Source organism: Nicotiana tabacum, chromosome 12 (genome assembly GCF_000715075.1).
Source record: "Nicotiana tabacum cultivar K326 chromosome 12, ASM71507v2, whole genome shotgun sequence".
NCBI lineage: Eukaryota > Viridiplantae > Streptophyta > Magnoliopsida > Solanales > Solanaceae > Nicotiana > Nicotiana tabacum.
In genome coordinates, this window is record NC_134091.1 from 112,587,676 (window position 1) to 112,600,038 (window position 12,363).

The following is a 12,363-nucleotide window of genomic DNA, read 5'->3' on the forward strand; positions in this document are numbered from 1 at the left end:
AGTTTTCAGGTGTTTCGGGATTAGTTCGGATGAATGAAATTCATGTTGGAAGCTTAAATAAAAAGGGTTGACCGGAGTTTGACTTTTGTGCAAATGAGTCCAAAATAGAGTTTTGATGGTTCCAATAGCTCCATATGGTAATTTCGGACTTAGGAGTGTGTCTGTATATTTATTTTGAAGTCCGTAGTTGAATTTGGCTTGAAATAGCGAAAGTAAGAAATTGAAGGTTTGGAAGTTTGACCAGAAGTTTACTTTTAAGATATCGAGTCCGGATTGTGATTCCGTAAATTTTAGTAGCTTCGTTATGTCATTTAAGACTTGTGTGAAACTTTTGAAGTCATTACGGATTGATTTGATACGTTTCGGCATGAGTTTTGGAAGTTGGAAGATTCAAAGTTCATTATGTTCGATTTGAGGTACGATTCATGATTTTGATGTTGTTAGGTGTGATTTGAGGCATCGAGTAGGTCTGTGTTATGTTACGAGACTTGTTGTTATATTCGGACGGGGTCCCGAGCGACTCGGGTGTGTTTTAGAGTGAATTTTGAACAAGTAAGGGCATTTCGACACTTTGATGATGTCCTGGAGCAGTTGAAGTGCGGAGGGCACATTTTTGGAGTGCGGATGTGTGACTGAAAACCCCCAAAGTGCGGAGGTAGTGGAAAATGTTTGGATCGCAGAAATCCTCCTGCGGCCGCAGAAAGGGGAATATGCAGGTTCGATGGTCTGATTTCGGAAGCTTATATCGTTTAATCTACAAGGAATTTGGAGATGATTCAAAAACAGAAGTTATAGCCCTTTGAGTCTGGAAGTGCAGGGGTTGCTGAAGTGCGGCGGCACAATTTGGATTGTGGCCACGGAACCTGAAATCTGCGAACGGCACAAAATATTTGTGGTCAGCACATTGGGAGATCAGATTGGTAGCATATAAACGAGGATCTTGTCTCATTTTTAATTTCTGGACTTTGGGAGCTCGGTTTTTGGCGATCTTTCGTGGATTTTTCAAGAAATTCATCGGGGTAAGTGATTTTAACTCGGATATGGTTAATATACATGAATATATCATTGTTTTTATCATTTAATTAGCATTTAGGGATGTAATTTTTGGGAAAATTGTAGAAAATTTATAAAACAAAATTTTGGGATTTGAATGTCGATTCAGAGTCTTATTTGAGTGAAACTAGTATGGTTGGACTCATAATTGAATGGGTTATCGGATTTTGTGGGTTTCATCGGATTTCGAGACATGCGCCCCAGTGCTGACTTTTCGAGTGGAGTTAGGAATTTTTAAAAATTGTTAAATTGTAAGCATTGGAGTATATTTGATTAATTTGCACGTTGTTTGACTAATTTCGAATCGTTTGGCTTGGAAATGAGGAGATATGAAGGTGTTCAGATGTTGATACGCATGGAATGGAATTTCCGGAGTATTGTTTAGCTTACTCAGCATTGGATTCATCTTGTTCGTGGTAAGTAACATCTCTAATCTCGGAGCTGAGGGTATAAACCCTGTTTATACATGTTATGTGAATTGTTTGGAGGTGACGCACATGCTAGGTGACGGGCGTGTGGGCATGCACCATAGAAATTGAGACTCAGTTGATTATGTAGAGTTGTATAATCAATTAACTTGTATTGTTCCATGTATTTTTATGTGTTAGAGAAACTGAGTTGTGACTCATGTTAGAAATCACGCTTAGGCAAATGATGGTATTATTAGAACCCACTGAGGTCATTTCTACTGTCGAATTATATGTTTAAATTGTAATTTCATACTCAGTCATATACATTTATTGCATATCATATCTCAGTCTCTGTTGTTATTTGTTGATACATCATATCATCATTTTTGGCTAGTTTTATGAAATTATGATCCCGAGAGACTGGGGAGATTGATGACAAAGTGAGGTCGAGGGCCTGATTTTGAGGTTATTGATACTATAGCACGTAAGTTGTCCGTGCAACACGTGAGTTTTCCCTGCGAATCCATATATTGATACTATAGCACATGAGTTGTCCGTGCAACACATTAGTTGTCTGTGCAGATCCATATATTGATACTATAGCACGTAAGTTGTTTGTGCAACACGTGAGTTGTCTATGAAGCATGTGAGTAGTCTTTGCGGATCCATATATTGATACTATAGCACGTGAGTTATCCGTGCGTATCCAGATATTGATACTATAGCATGTGATTTGTCCATGCAACATGTGCGTTGTTCATGCAGATCTAGATATTGATACTATAGCACATGAGTTATCCGTGCAACACGTGATTTGTCCATATGGATTATAGCGCTTGGGTTGAAGGAGCCCCTCCGGAGTCTATACGCACCCCCAATAAGCGCATGTACCTACTAAGTGCGAGTGTCGAGCGATTGGGAGGATAGAGCGACTGTGAGGACTGAGTGACTGGGAGGACTGAGTGATTTGATACACGGAGAGTAAGCATATGGTTTTATCACTGAGTTGCATCGCATTCGACATGCACACTTTACATATAGGCATAAAAATGCATTTTTCCTCATGTTGTACGGTATCACATCATTCATGACTTCTCATATACATTGACATGTAGGCATATAGATGTATTTTTCTCATGCCATTTAAAGATGAAACATTTACTTGTTGAATGTTTTTGGGAAAATCATAATTTTCAAACTTACTCATAAATTGGTGATTTCGGTAAAGGATTTGGGTTTTCACTGATATATTTGAAAAGCATGACTATTTTTCTGGAACTGTGAACGAGCTGAGCAGTTTATCTCTGTGCTACTTATTTTATTACTTCCATTATTTTGTTATGAACTGTTGTTGTCTATTTGTGTTGGACCCCGACCTGTGTTCCAGCTCATCACTTCTTTCAACCTAAGGTTAGGTTTGTTACATATTAAGCACATGGGGTCGATTGTACTCATACTACACTCATGCACCTTGCATGCATATATTAGATGCTGATGTTGATGTGATCGACGGGAGCTATATTTTAAGACGTATCTTCATTCCGGTCGTTGCTGTCTCTTGTTCATGTTATCCTTAGATTTATAAAAATCTATTTATGTACATTTCGAACAGATGATGTATTTATGTCATACCAGGTTTGTAAATTCTAATCTTAGAAGCTCATGATTTGTACTACCAGTCCTTGGTAAATTCTTGTATAAGAGCAGTTTTATTATCATTTCTTTTCTTAATAAATCTCATTAAATTGGATAGTTGCCAATTGGATTACCTGACGGGTTGGGTTAGGTGCCATCACGACGAGGTCAATTTTGGGTCGTGACACTAAGCAGCTTCTACTGTATGACACCAGGTTATTGGACCTGGGATAAGTGCGATCAGTGTTATGTAGGGTATATTAAAGAGAAAATTTTGTTATTCAGTTCAAAATGAGGTAATGGTTCTTGTCAGGAGGAGATACTCTATGATTTATTTATTTGATTTGGGGGATATGAGTTTCTACACATTTCTTTCGTCATGGTTGTATTGCGAGAGTTCGAACAAGGCTTACATGTGTTATGAGGTATATTGTGGGCATCAGATTCATGGAATCGCAGCTATTGTTGTCAAATGATATTATTATGGTCAAGCGACTTATGTGTTGCAGGTTGTGATTTCAGCAGAGGAGCATGATCATTCTGGGTATAGTGTATGGTGATTGATGCGGTGTTTGTATGTTAGAATCGGGTCTCATGGAGAATTCCGAATGTTGGAATTTGGTTCTAAAGCTTGTTAGCTAAGGTTATTGTGAAGATCTTCACTCTGGCTCGAGCAAAGGTACTCAACTGGGTTGTGGTGGCCAGGGTGGGTGCATGAGGCGTTAAACAGTGATTTTGGACCACTCAGGAGCAATGTTTAGCACGTTCGAGGACGAACGTATATTTAAGCGGGGGATAATGTAACGACCCGGTCGGTTGTTTTGAGCTATAGCACGTTGTTCGACGGTTTGAGGCTTTGAGTAGCTTCACTTCATGTATTATGACTTGTACATATAGTCAAAATTGAATTTCGGTAAGTTCAGAGTTGTTTCAGAAGGAAAATTCTAAATTCAGAAGCTTTAAATTGGAAGAGTTGACTAAGGTTAGAGGTTTGAGTAAACGATCTCAAAATCGGGATTTTAAGGTTCCAATAGGTTCGTATGATGGTTTCAGCCTTGGGCGTAGGTTTGGGTTGAGTATCGGGTGGTTCGAGAGAATTTTAGCGCTTATTATGGAAAGTTAGCATTTTGAAAGTTTAAGAATGTCTTAAGTGTGGGTTGAAGTGAACTTTAGTGTTATCTATATCCATTTGGGATTTCTAGCCTTGGAATAGGTTCGTATTGTGGTTTATGACTTGTACGTAAAATTTGGCATAATTCCGGGATGTTTAAGCATAATTCGGACTAGTTGGTGTGATTGGACGGGCCTCGGGTGTGTTTCGAGGTGGTTTCGGGTCATTTCTCCCGAAGAAGAGTTTTTGGTCCTAAGGTGGTTTCGCATTGGCGCAGAGCAGCCTGGTTAAGCACCGCGTTCGCGAAGAAGAGTTTTTGGTCCTGAGTTTGTTGAGCTTCGTAAACACGAGGGTAGTGCCATGTTTGCGAAGAAGGGTCGTCTGGGCAGTGTCCCTTTTTAATTCGGGAGTTGGCTCACTTTCCTTTCATTTTCACTTGGGTGGCCAATTTTGGGGAGCGATTTTGAGGAGGTTTTCATCAAGCAACACAAGGTAAGTGATTTCTCACTTTTTGTAAGCTAAATACATGAATTTCATAAGGATATAACATGAAACATTATGAAAATTGTGGGATTCTAAGAGAAAACTTAGAAATTGGTATTTTTGGATTTTTACCACGAAATTGGACATAGAATTAGGAATAAATTATATATTTGGGTTAGTGGTGTCATGGGTAATGTTTATCTTCAAGAAATTTCGGAATCCGGGCACGTGGGCCCGAGGGTTGACTTTATTGGCTTTTAAAGTGGAGTTGGGAATCATTATAAATTGTTAAATTTTGAGCATCGGGGTATATTGTCACGACCCCAAATCCACTAGTCGTGATGGCACCAACCCGCAAGAACTGTTAGTACAAATCATGAGCTTCTAAGAGTAGAGTTTACAAATTAAAAATGAAATAAATACATAGTCTGTTTGAAAAGTACATAACAAAGTTTTATAATCTAAGGCTACCCCGAAACAAAAGAGGCAACTAAAACAAGGACGCATGTACATCTTCAAGTCCCGCAACCGTCAACACAGCAACAACAACAACCAACATCTGTACGCAATGTGCAGAAGTGAAGAATCAGTACAACCGACCCCATGTACTGAGTAAGTAACCGGCCTAACCTTAGGTTGAAAGTAGTGACGAGCTAACACCGGGTCAGGTCCAATACCAATATTCCACAATAGTTCATAACAACATAAATTCAAGTATAAAAGAGATATCCCAAAAGTAAAAATACTCAACTCGTTCCCATTTCAAGAAAATGGTCATGCTTTTCAAATATCTCAGTGAAAGAAAATCCCAGATCTCTTACCAAAAATCACAGATCTCTTACAGAGTCCTGATTCACACGGTGCACGCCCACACGCCCGTCACCTAGCATGTGCGTCACCTCAATATCAATCACATAACACATAATGCGGGGTTTCATACCCTCAGCACTAAGTTTTGAAGAGTTACTTACTTCGAACAAGCCAAAACCAATGTCGAGCAAGCCAAATGATGCTCCAAAATACCATCCCATGCGTTCTGACCTCCGAATGGCTCGAAACTAACCAAAAACAACTCAAATACATCAAACAATGCTAAAGGAACCAATCCCGATTGAAAAAGATCAAATCTTGAATCAAATGCACAAAATCAGCCAAAAGCCCAACCCGAGCCCGCACCTCAGAACCCAAATTTTTTACAAAATCCAACAACCAATTCAATTACGAGTCCAACCATACTAGTTTCACTCAAATCCGACCCCAATTCGATGTTCAAAACTCAAGATTTCATAATATGAAACTTTAGCCAAAACCCCCAATTTCCTCTTTAAATGTCATCAACCAAAAGCTAAAATCGAAGATAGATTCATGGAATATAACCAAAACCAAGTAGAGAACACTTACCCCAATTCATATGGTGAAATATGTTTCAAGAATCGCCTCAATCCGAGCTCCATAGCTCCCAAAATGTAAAAATTGCTGAAACCCTCGAAATAGAGTACTTTATAAACTACCCAGGCCTCCTCTTTCGCAAACACAAGCAAACCATCGCGTTCGCGATGAACAAAATGCACACTACCACAAAAGACTCTACGCGTTCACGATTCAACCCACGCGAACGCGATGGAGACTTCTGCCAAAGTTTCGCGAACGCGACTAACCTTACGCGATCTCATAGAAGAACGCTCAAATTCCCACCTGCCAACCTCAACACTACGTGAACACGATCCTCCATACGCGAACATGAAGAGGACTTGACCCAACTCTACGCGAACACGAGACATACTTCGCGATTGTGAAGAACAATTTGATGTTGCCATCCAAATGCACTACGCGTTCGCGACACTTTCCATGCGAACGTGATGAAGAGACGAACAAGTCCCTCAACATCACACGGACCTACTCGAGGCCTCAAAACACACAAAACAACATCGTAACGATGAATCACACCTCAATTCGGATTCAATGAACTTTGAAACTTCAACTTCCACATCTGATGCCGAAACCTATCAAATCACGTCTGATTGACCTCAAATTTTGCACACAAGTCACATTCTCCATTACGGACCTTCTCCAACTTCCGGAATCAGAATTCGGCCCCGATATCAAAATGTCCACTCTTGATCGAACTTTCCAAAATTTCAACTTTCGCCATTTCAAGCGAAATTCAACCACAAGCCTCCAAATCACAATCCAGACGCGCTCCTAAGTTCAAAATCACCCAACAGAGCTGACAGAACTATCAAAATTCCAATTCGAGGTCAAATGCTAAAAAGTAAAACTTGGTAAACTCTCCCGATTTAATTCTTCAACCATGAAAACCATTCTTCCAATTCGATTATGAAATACCTGAAAATCAAAACCGACGATTCACACAAGTCAAAATACATCATACGAAGCTACTCATGCCCTCAAACAACCGAGCGAACTGAAAATGCTCAAAACGACTGGTCGGGTCGTTACATCCTCCCCCACTTAAACATACGTTTGTCCTGGAACGTTCCTAGAGTTGTTCCAAAAGCCATCGAATCACCGTGTAACCTTACCATGCACATACCCCGGGGTGATCTCATGTCACCCTATCCCATATAGGCCTGACAACACATCATAACTGTAGTTCCTTAATTCAACCTAGCCCATGAACCTTAGAATCCAATTTCCAACATCCACAATTTCTATAAGATCAGAATCTCGCATCTACGCACTGTATAAGTCTGAAGAAGCTGTACCAAGCTGCAACCATAACCCAAGATAAAATCACATGATATACCACATAACTCAAATACTCGAAGCAATGATTTCTAATCACAGTAGCTGCTCAAACAACCCAATTGCGGTAATAAACCTCATGTAAAACCAAACTTCATCCTAAAACCTCCGTACACTGGCGATGATGAAAGAAACACGCGAAAACTCATAACCATTCATCAGACCAACAATTCATGGAGCTCTCTCTCCTTCTACAAGAATTATGGCCAACTTCTAAGCCGACTTCCGATATTTTCCTTCCAAATATGCCACAATCAGATCCAATAGCATCCATTCTAGGTCCATTTACATCATCTCATACAACATGACCACTCGAGTGACATGACGCACCCATACAATCTAAAGCCACGACCCGTGCAATCCGTGCACCAATAAGCAACATTCCAAATGTACTCGATCCTGAAAATGACTCAAACAAGAGGATTATCATGCCAGCTTAACAAGTACCATAACAACACCATGCTAAGAGCGTAGCACACACCGTAGAACCAAAACACACGAATATAACACAAAGGATCATATCTCAATACAACTTCGCTACAACGCATAACCCCATCCAAACGTTGGTCCATATTATATACCTCGAGCCACCCTACTCAAAATCAATAACCATGTGAAATTCGATATCAAGTACCCAGAGTGCATTACCATAACCACAGAGAGAAAATAACATAATACCACAATCCGGAAATAACATAGCCAACGCGCAATCAATCATACAATACCCAAATACTCATCTTGCTCAAATTCCGCTATAAAGCTCAAATAGAACCGCACCATATGTACGTATAACCAACGAATCACAGCTCCTCGTAGCATAGAAGAGTAACTCATAGACCATTTCAGAACACGATTAGGCTCAACAACAACCAAATGGCACATCCTTCAGCAATAGCAGTATGAAGCCAACCAATCCTGCTCAGTGTAGCATACACATCCATATTGGGCCTACCAATGAACCCCAAATGAACTCTCCTCACCCATAATAGATAAATAACCCTCTGAAAGTCCACAATGACTGAATCACAAAACATACTATCCTTTGAAAAACCTTGGCTACATTTTCACAGTCCACAACCGCGAAACAATCTACTCATGAGAACTCCCAGTCTCCAAATTCATAGAATAGAACATATGAATCACCATATCTGATCTTAGCTCCACCGCATGAATGTCTAACACTTATCTCATACACGATCATCCCACGAGGAATACTTCGATAATTCTTCCGTGCCATATAGCAAAATTTGAATATCAGCAGTCGATCAACCAGGAGTGCCTCAATACCAATGAAGTATCCATATATCAAAACACATTGCCCCTTATGAAATGTATACTTTCATCCAGCCATACCAAATAGTAATATCATTCTACTAGTCATTTAAAATCGTCCATGCTGCCTAAGAATATACTGTGACCTTGCTCATGCAAATCTCAATCCCATACAACACACAGTATATACCATGCCATCGTATGAAAAGTACGAAAATCTCATAATCCACTCCGAGTCACAAGCAACTGCATACTTAATTAGCCAAGAACTTTCCTTTTGATCCCATCCAGGAGAAAATCACTATACACCACATGTTTCTAACGCCAATAGGAAATATACATCTCTAACCGTGGTAGAAACCATCAAGAACTTTCCGAATCCCATTTGCACAGAACCACCCCACCAGGACTGAATCCTTCTAACTCAACCAAGCTACGCAGGTCGCCAAAAACCCAAGAGCATTGACACGGAACACCTATAGAAACTCACTACAACATAAGAACCAAAAGAGCCAATCACATCTGTTACCATGTTGATCCAACCCGTTACCAAGATGTCCTTATTCTCTTAGTTCCTTTCGAGTTGCCTTCGAATTTATACCTTTCCTTGCTAGAACACTACTAACCTTGACCAAAACTTACCCCACGAATGTTAGCATAAGATCACACCGCCCTAAGGCTTATAAGCAACCGAATTCCCTCTTTATGTATCCCAAAAGTACCACAACCAAAATACTTACTCTGAAGAGACTTCCTGCGAATCTAAAGCCATTACCTTCACCTTCCTGATTCTGATATGTAGAATCCATAATGATATAGAAATTCCACAAGTCGTGACACCCTCCCATATAAATCTCAGTTTCTAGCAAATTACACATCCTGAAGATTCCCAATTGTTACATATAAATCTTGAATCCATTAGAACCATTCTCGAGAGTCATCGACTCTCCTCAAATTTCGATTAAACCGACCAAACGGACCGAACGACCTGTGCCCCATTAGCATACCAACATCCAAGGAATTAACCCACACTCCTAAGCAACCGAGAAATCTCCTACTCCACGCACACTACATCCTTCACAACTAACCACTCAATTATTCCATGATTCCCATATACCCAAAGAGTGTAATACAACCCGTATCCAAAAATTCCCTTACTCGAGTCATACTCAATCTCGACCCCCGCAGTCATAACGGATTCACCAGTATACTACAAACCAAAACCAATACAACACATAATCATGCAATCAACTCGTCGATAGCAGACTCCCCCACTTGTCTCAAAGCCATGTATCAAAACACACAATAACTCACAATGCCCATACTTCATTACTGCCATAATACCGCAGTGAGATTCAACTAAATCCTTCCTAAACTCCTGTAACGCAAACCATCTAATACTTCAAATCATTTGCCATTTCGCATTCATCCTCGTAATAGTCAAGACAACTTCCACAAGCGATCCAAACTCAAATTGCGCTACATATAATTTACTGGTAAAAGAGAACTCTCAACAAAACAATGTAGGGAGCACACAACCTCAGGACCTCCCGTAGGAGATAACCCAACTGCTTAGCCTCAAACTGACATCTTTCTGTACCCTTCCACAGTCATAACTATTATGCAACCACTTAATCTTCCCGAGTTTGAACTCACATCACGACATGAAAATCTACTTCACTCCTCAACTAAACAACATGAAAAGGATTCTTCAACACACCCATAACTCGAGACTATACGTCAAATCAAGATGGAAATCAAGCACCAAATAGTTCTTTCTACACCTCTAGCAAACACTTATCATCACATTCAAATCATATGAACACATCTCGCAGTCACATCATACTCGTCACATAGCCATCCATCCACCAATTCCACTAATAGGGACACTACCAGACATATAAATCCAAAAGCATGTGCTCACACAAACAACATCTCTGTGCTCAAGCTACAGTCAAAACCCAACATCAAGTCCTTCAGACTGGCCCATCGTCAGCATACCGAAATCATATCTCGCACCTTTTCCATGGAATCACAAGCCTTCGATGCACAGCTGATACCGAGCGCTTATGTGCGCACATGATTTTCAAAATGTTACAAGCTCAACAAGAAGCAATAGTTCAGTTGCAGAGTCAAACCCAGATACCGAGTAGACCGGAGCCCAGTCAACCCCGAGAAATCGCCCATACAACGGAACCAGCTATAGTGAAATCAAATGAGCAAGAGTCGAGGACTAATCCCGAAATTGCTAAGATGTTCGAAGAACTGACCAAACGAATATAATCGGGAGAAAGGAGGATCGAAGAAAACGACAAAAATGTGGAAACATTCAACTCCAGGGTTGATTAGATCCCGGGGGCACCACCAATATTGAAGGGCTTAGATTCCAAAAAATTCATACAAAAGCCTTTCCCCCCACGCGCAGCTCTTAAACCGATCCCAAAGAAGTTCCACATGCCCGAAATTTCTAAATATAACAGAACTACCGACCCCAACGAACATGTCACCTTATATACATGTTCCATCAAATGAAACGATCTAGAGGATGATGAGATCGAATCTGTATTACTAAAGAAAATCGGTGAAACCCTGTCAAAGGGTATCAGAGCTCTAGGTTCATAGGTTCTACAAGTCTTAAGAAAGTGTCTAGTAGATTCTTGCGGATCTGTATGATGATGTCCATACCTATCTTCGAGAGGCTACAGGACATTTAGGATATACTTACCATCTTTCATTCCTTATCGTGCGGCATTGATTCAACTTGAAGCGTGACTCTTTGAATTCCTTCTACACATTCATATGTGTATGCGAGCACTCTGTATCAGTTGTGCAACACCATCTTGTGATTCTATGAACGGCGTGTGAGATATGATTTCTGTGTGCTGATGATGGGCCAGTCTAGAGGATTGGAGGCCGAGTTTTGACTGTAGCATGAGCACAGAGATTTGGATTATGTGAGCATGTGCTTTTGGGACATATACGTCTAGTAGTGTTCCTCTGAGTGGAATTTGTGGCTCGATGAGCGGCAAAATGGCTATGTGGTGAGTATGATATGACTGGGAGATGTGTTCGGATCGTTCAAATGTGATGAGAAGAGTTTACTTGAGAGGTAGCAAGGACTATGGGGTGTTTGATCTCTGTGTTGATTTGGCATATAGTCTCGAGTTATGAGTGTGTTGAGGGAATCTCTCATGTTGTTTAGTTGTGGAGTAAAGTAGATTCTCATGTCTTGTTGATGAGTTCAGAATCAGGAAGATTAAGTGATTGTGTAGTAGTCGTGACTGTGGAAGGCTATAGAGAGATGTTAGTTTGAGGCAGAGCAGGTAGGTTATCTCCTGCGAGGTGTCCTGAGGTTGTGTTGTCCTTATGATGTTTTGTAGAGAGTTCTCTATTACCAGAGAATTATATGTGTTGCATTTTGAGTTTGGATTTTGACTATTACAAGGGTGAATGTGAGATTTGCAGATAATGTGAAGTATTAGATGGGTTGCGTTACAGGAGCTCAGGAAGGATTTGGTTGAATCTCACTGCGGTATTATGGCAGTAATAGAGTATGGGTATTGTGAGTTATGTGTTTTGATCTATGTCATTGAGCCAAGTAGGGGAGTCTGCTATCGACAAGTTGATTGCACG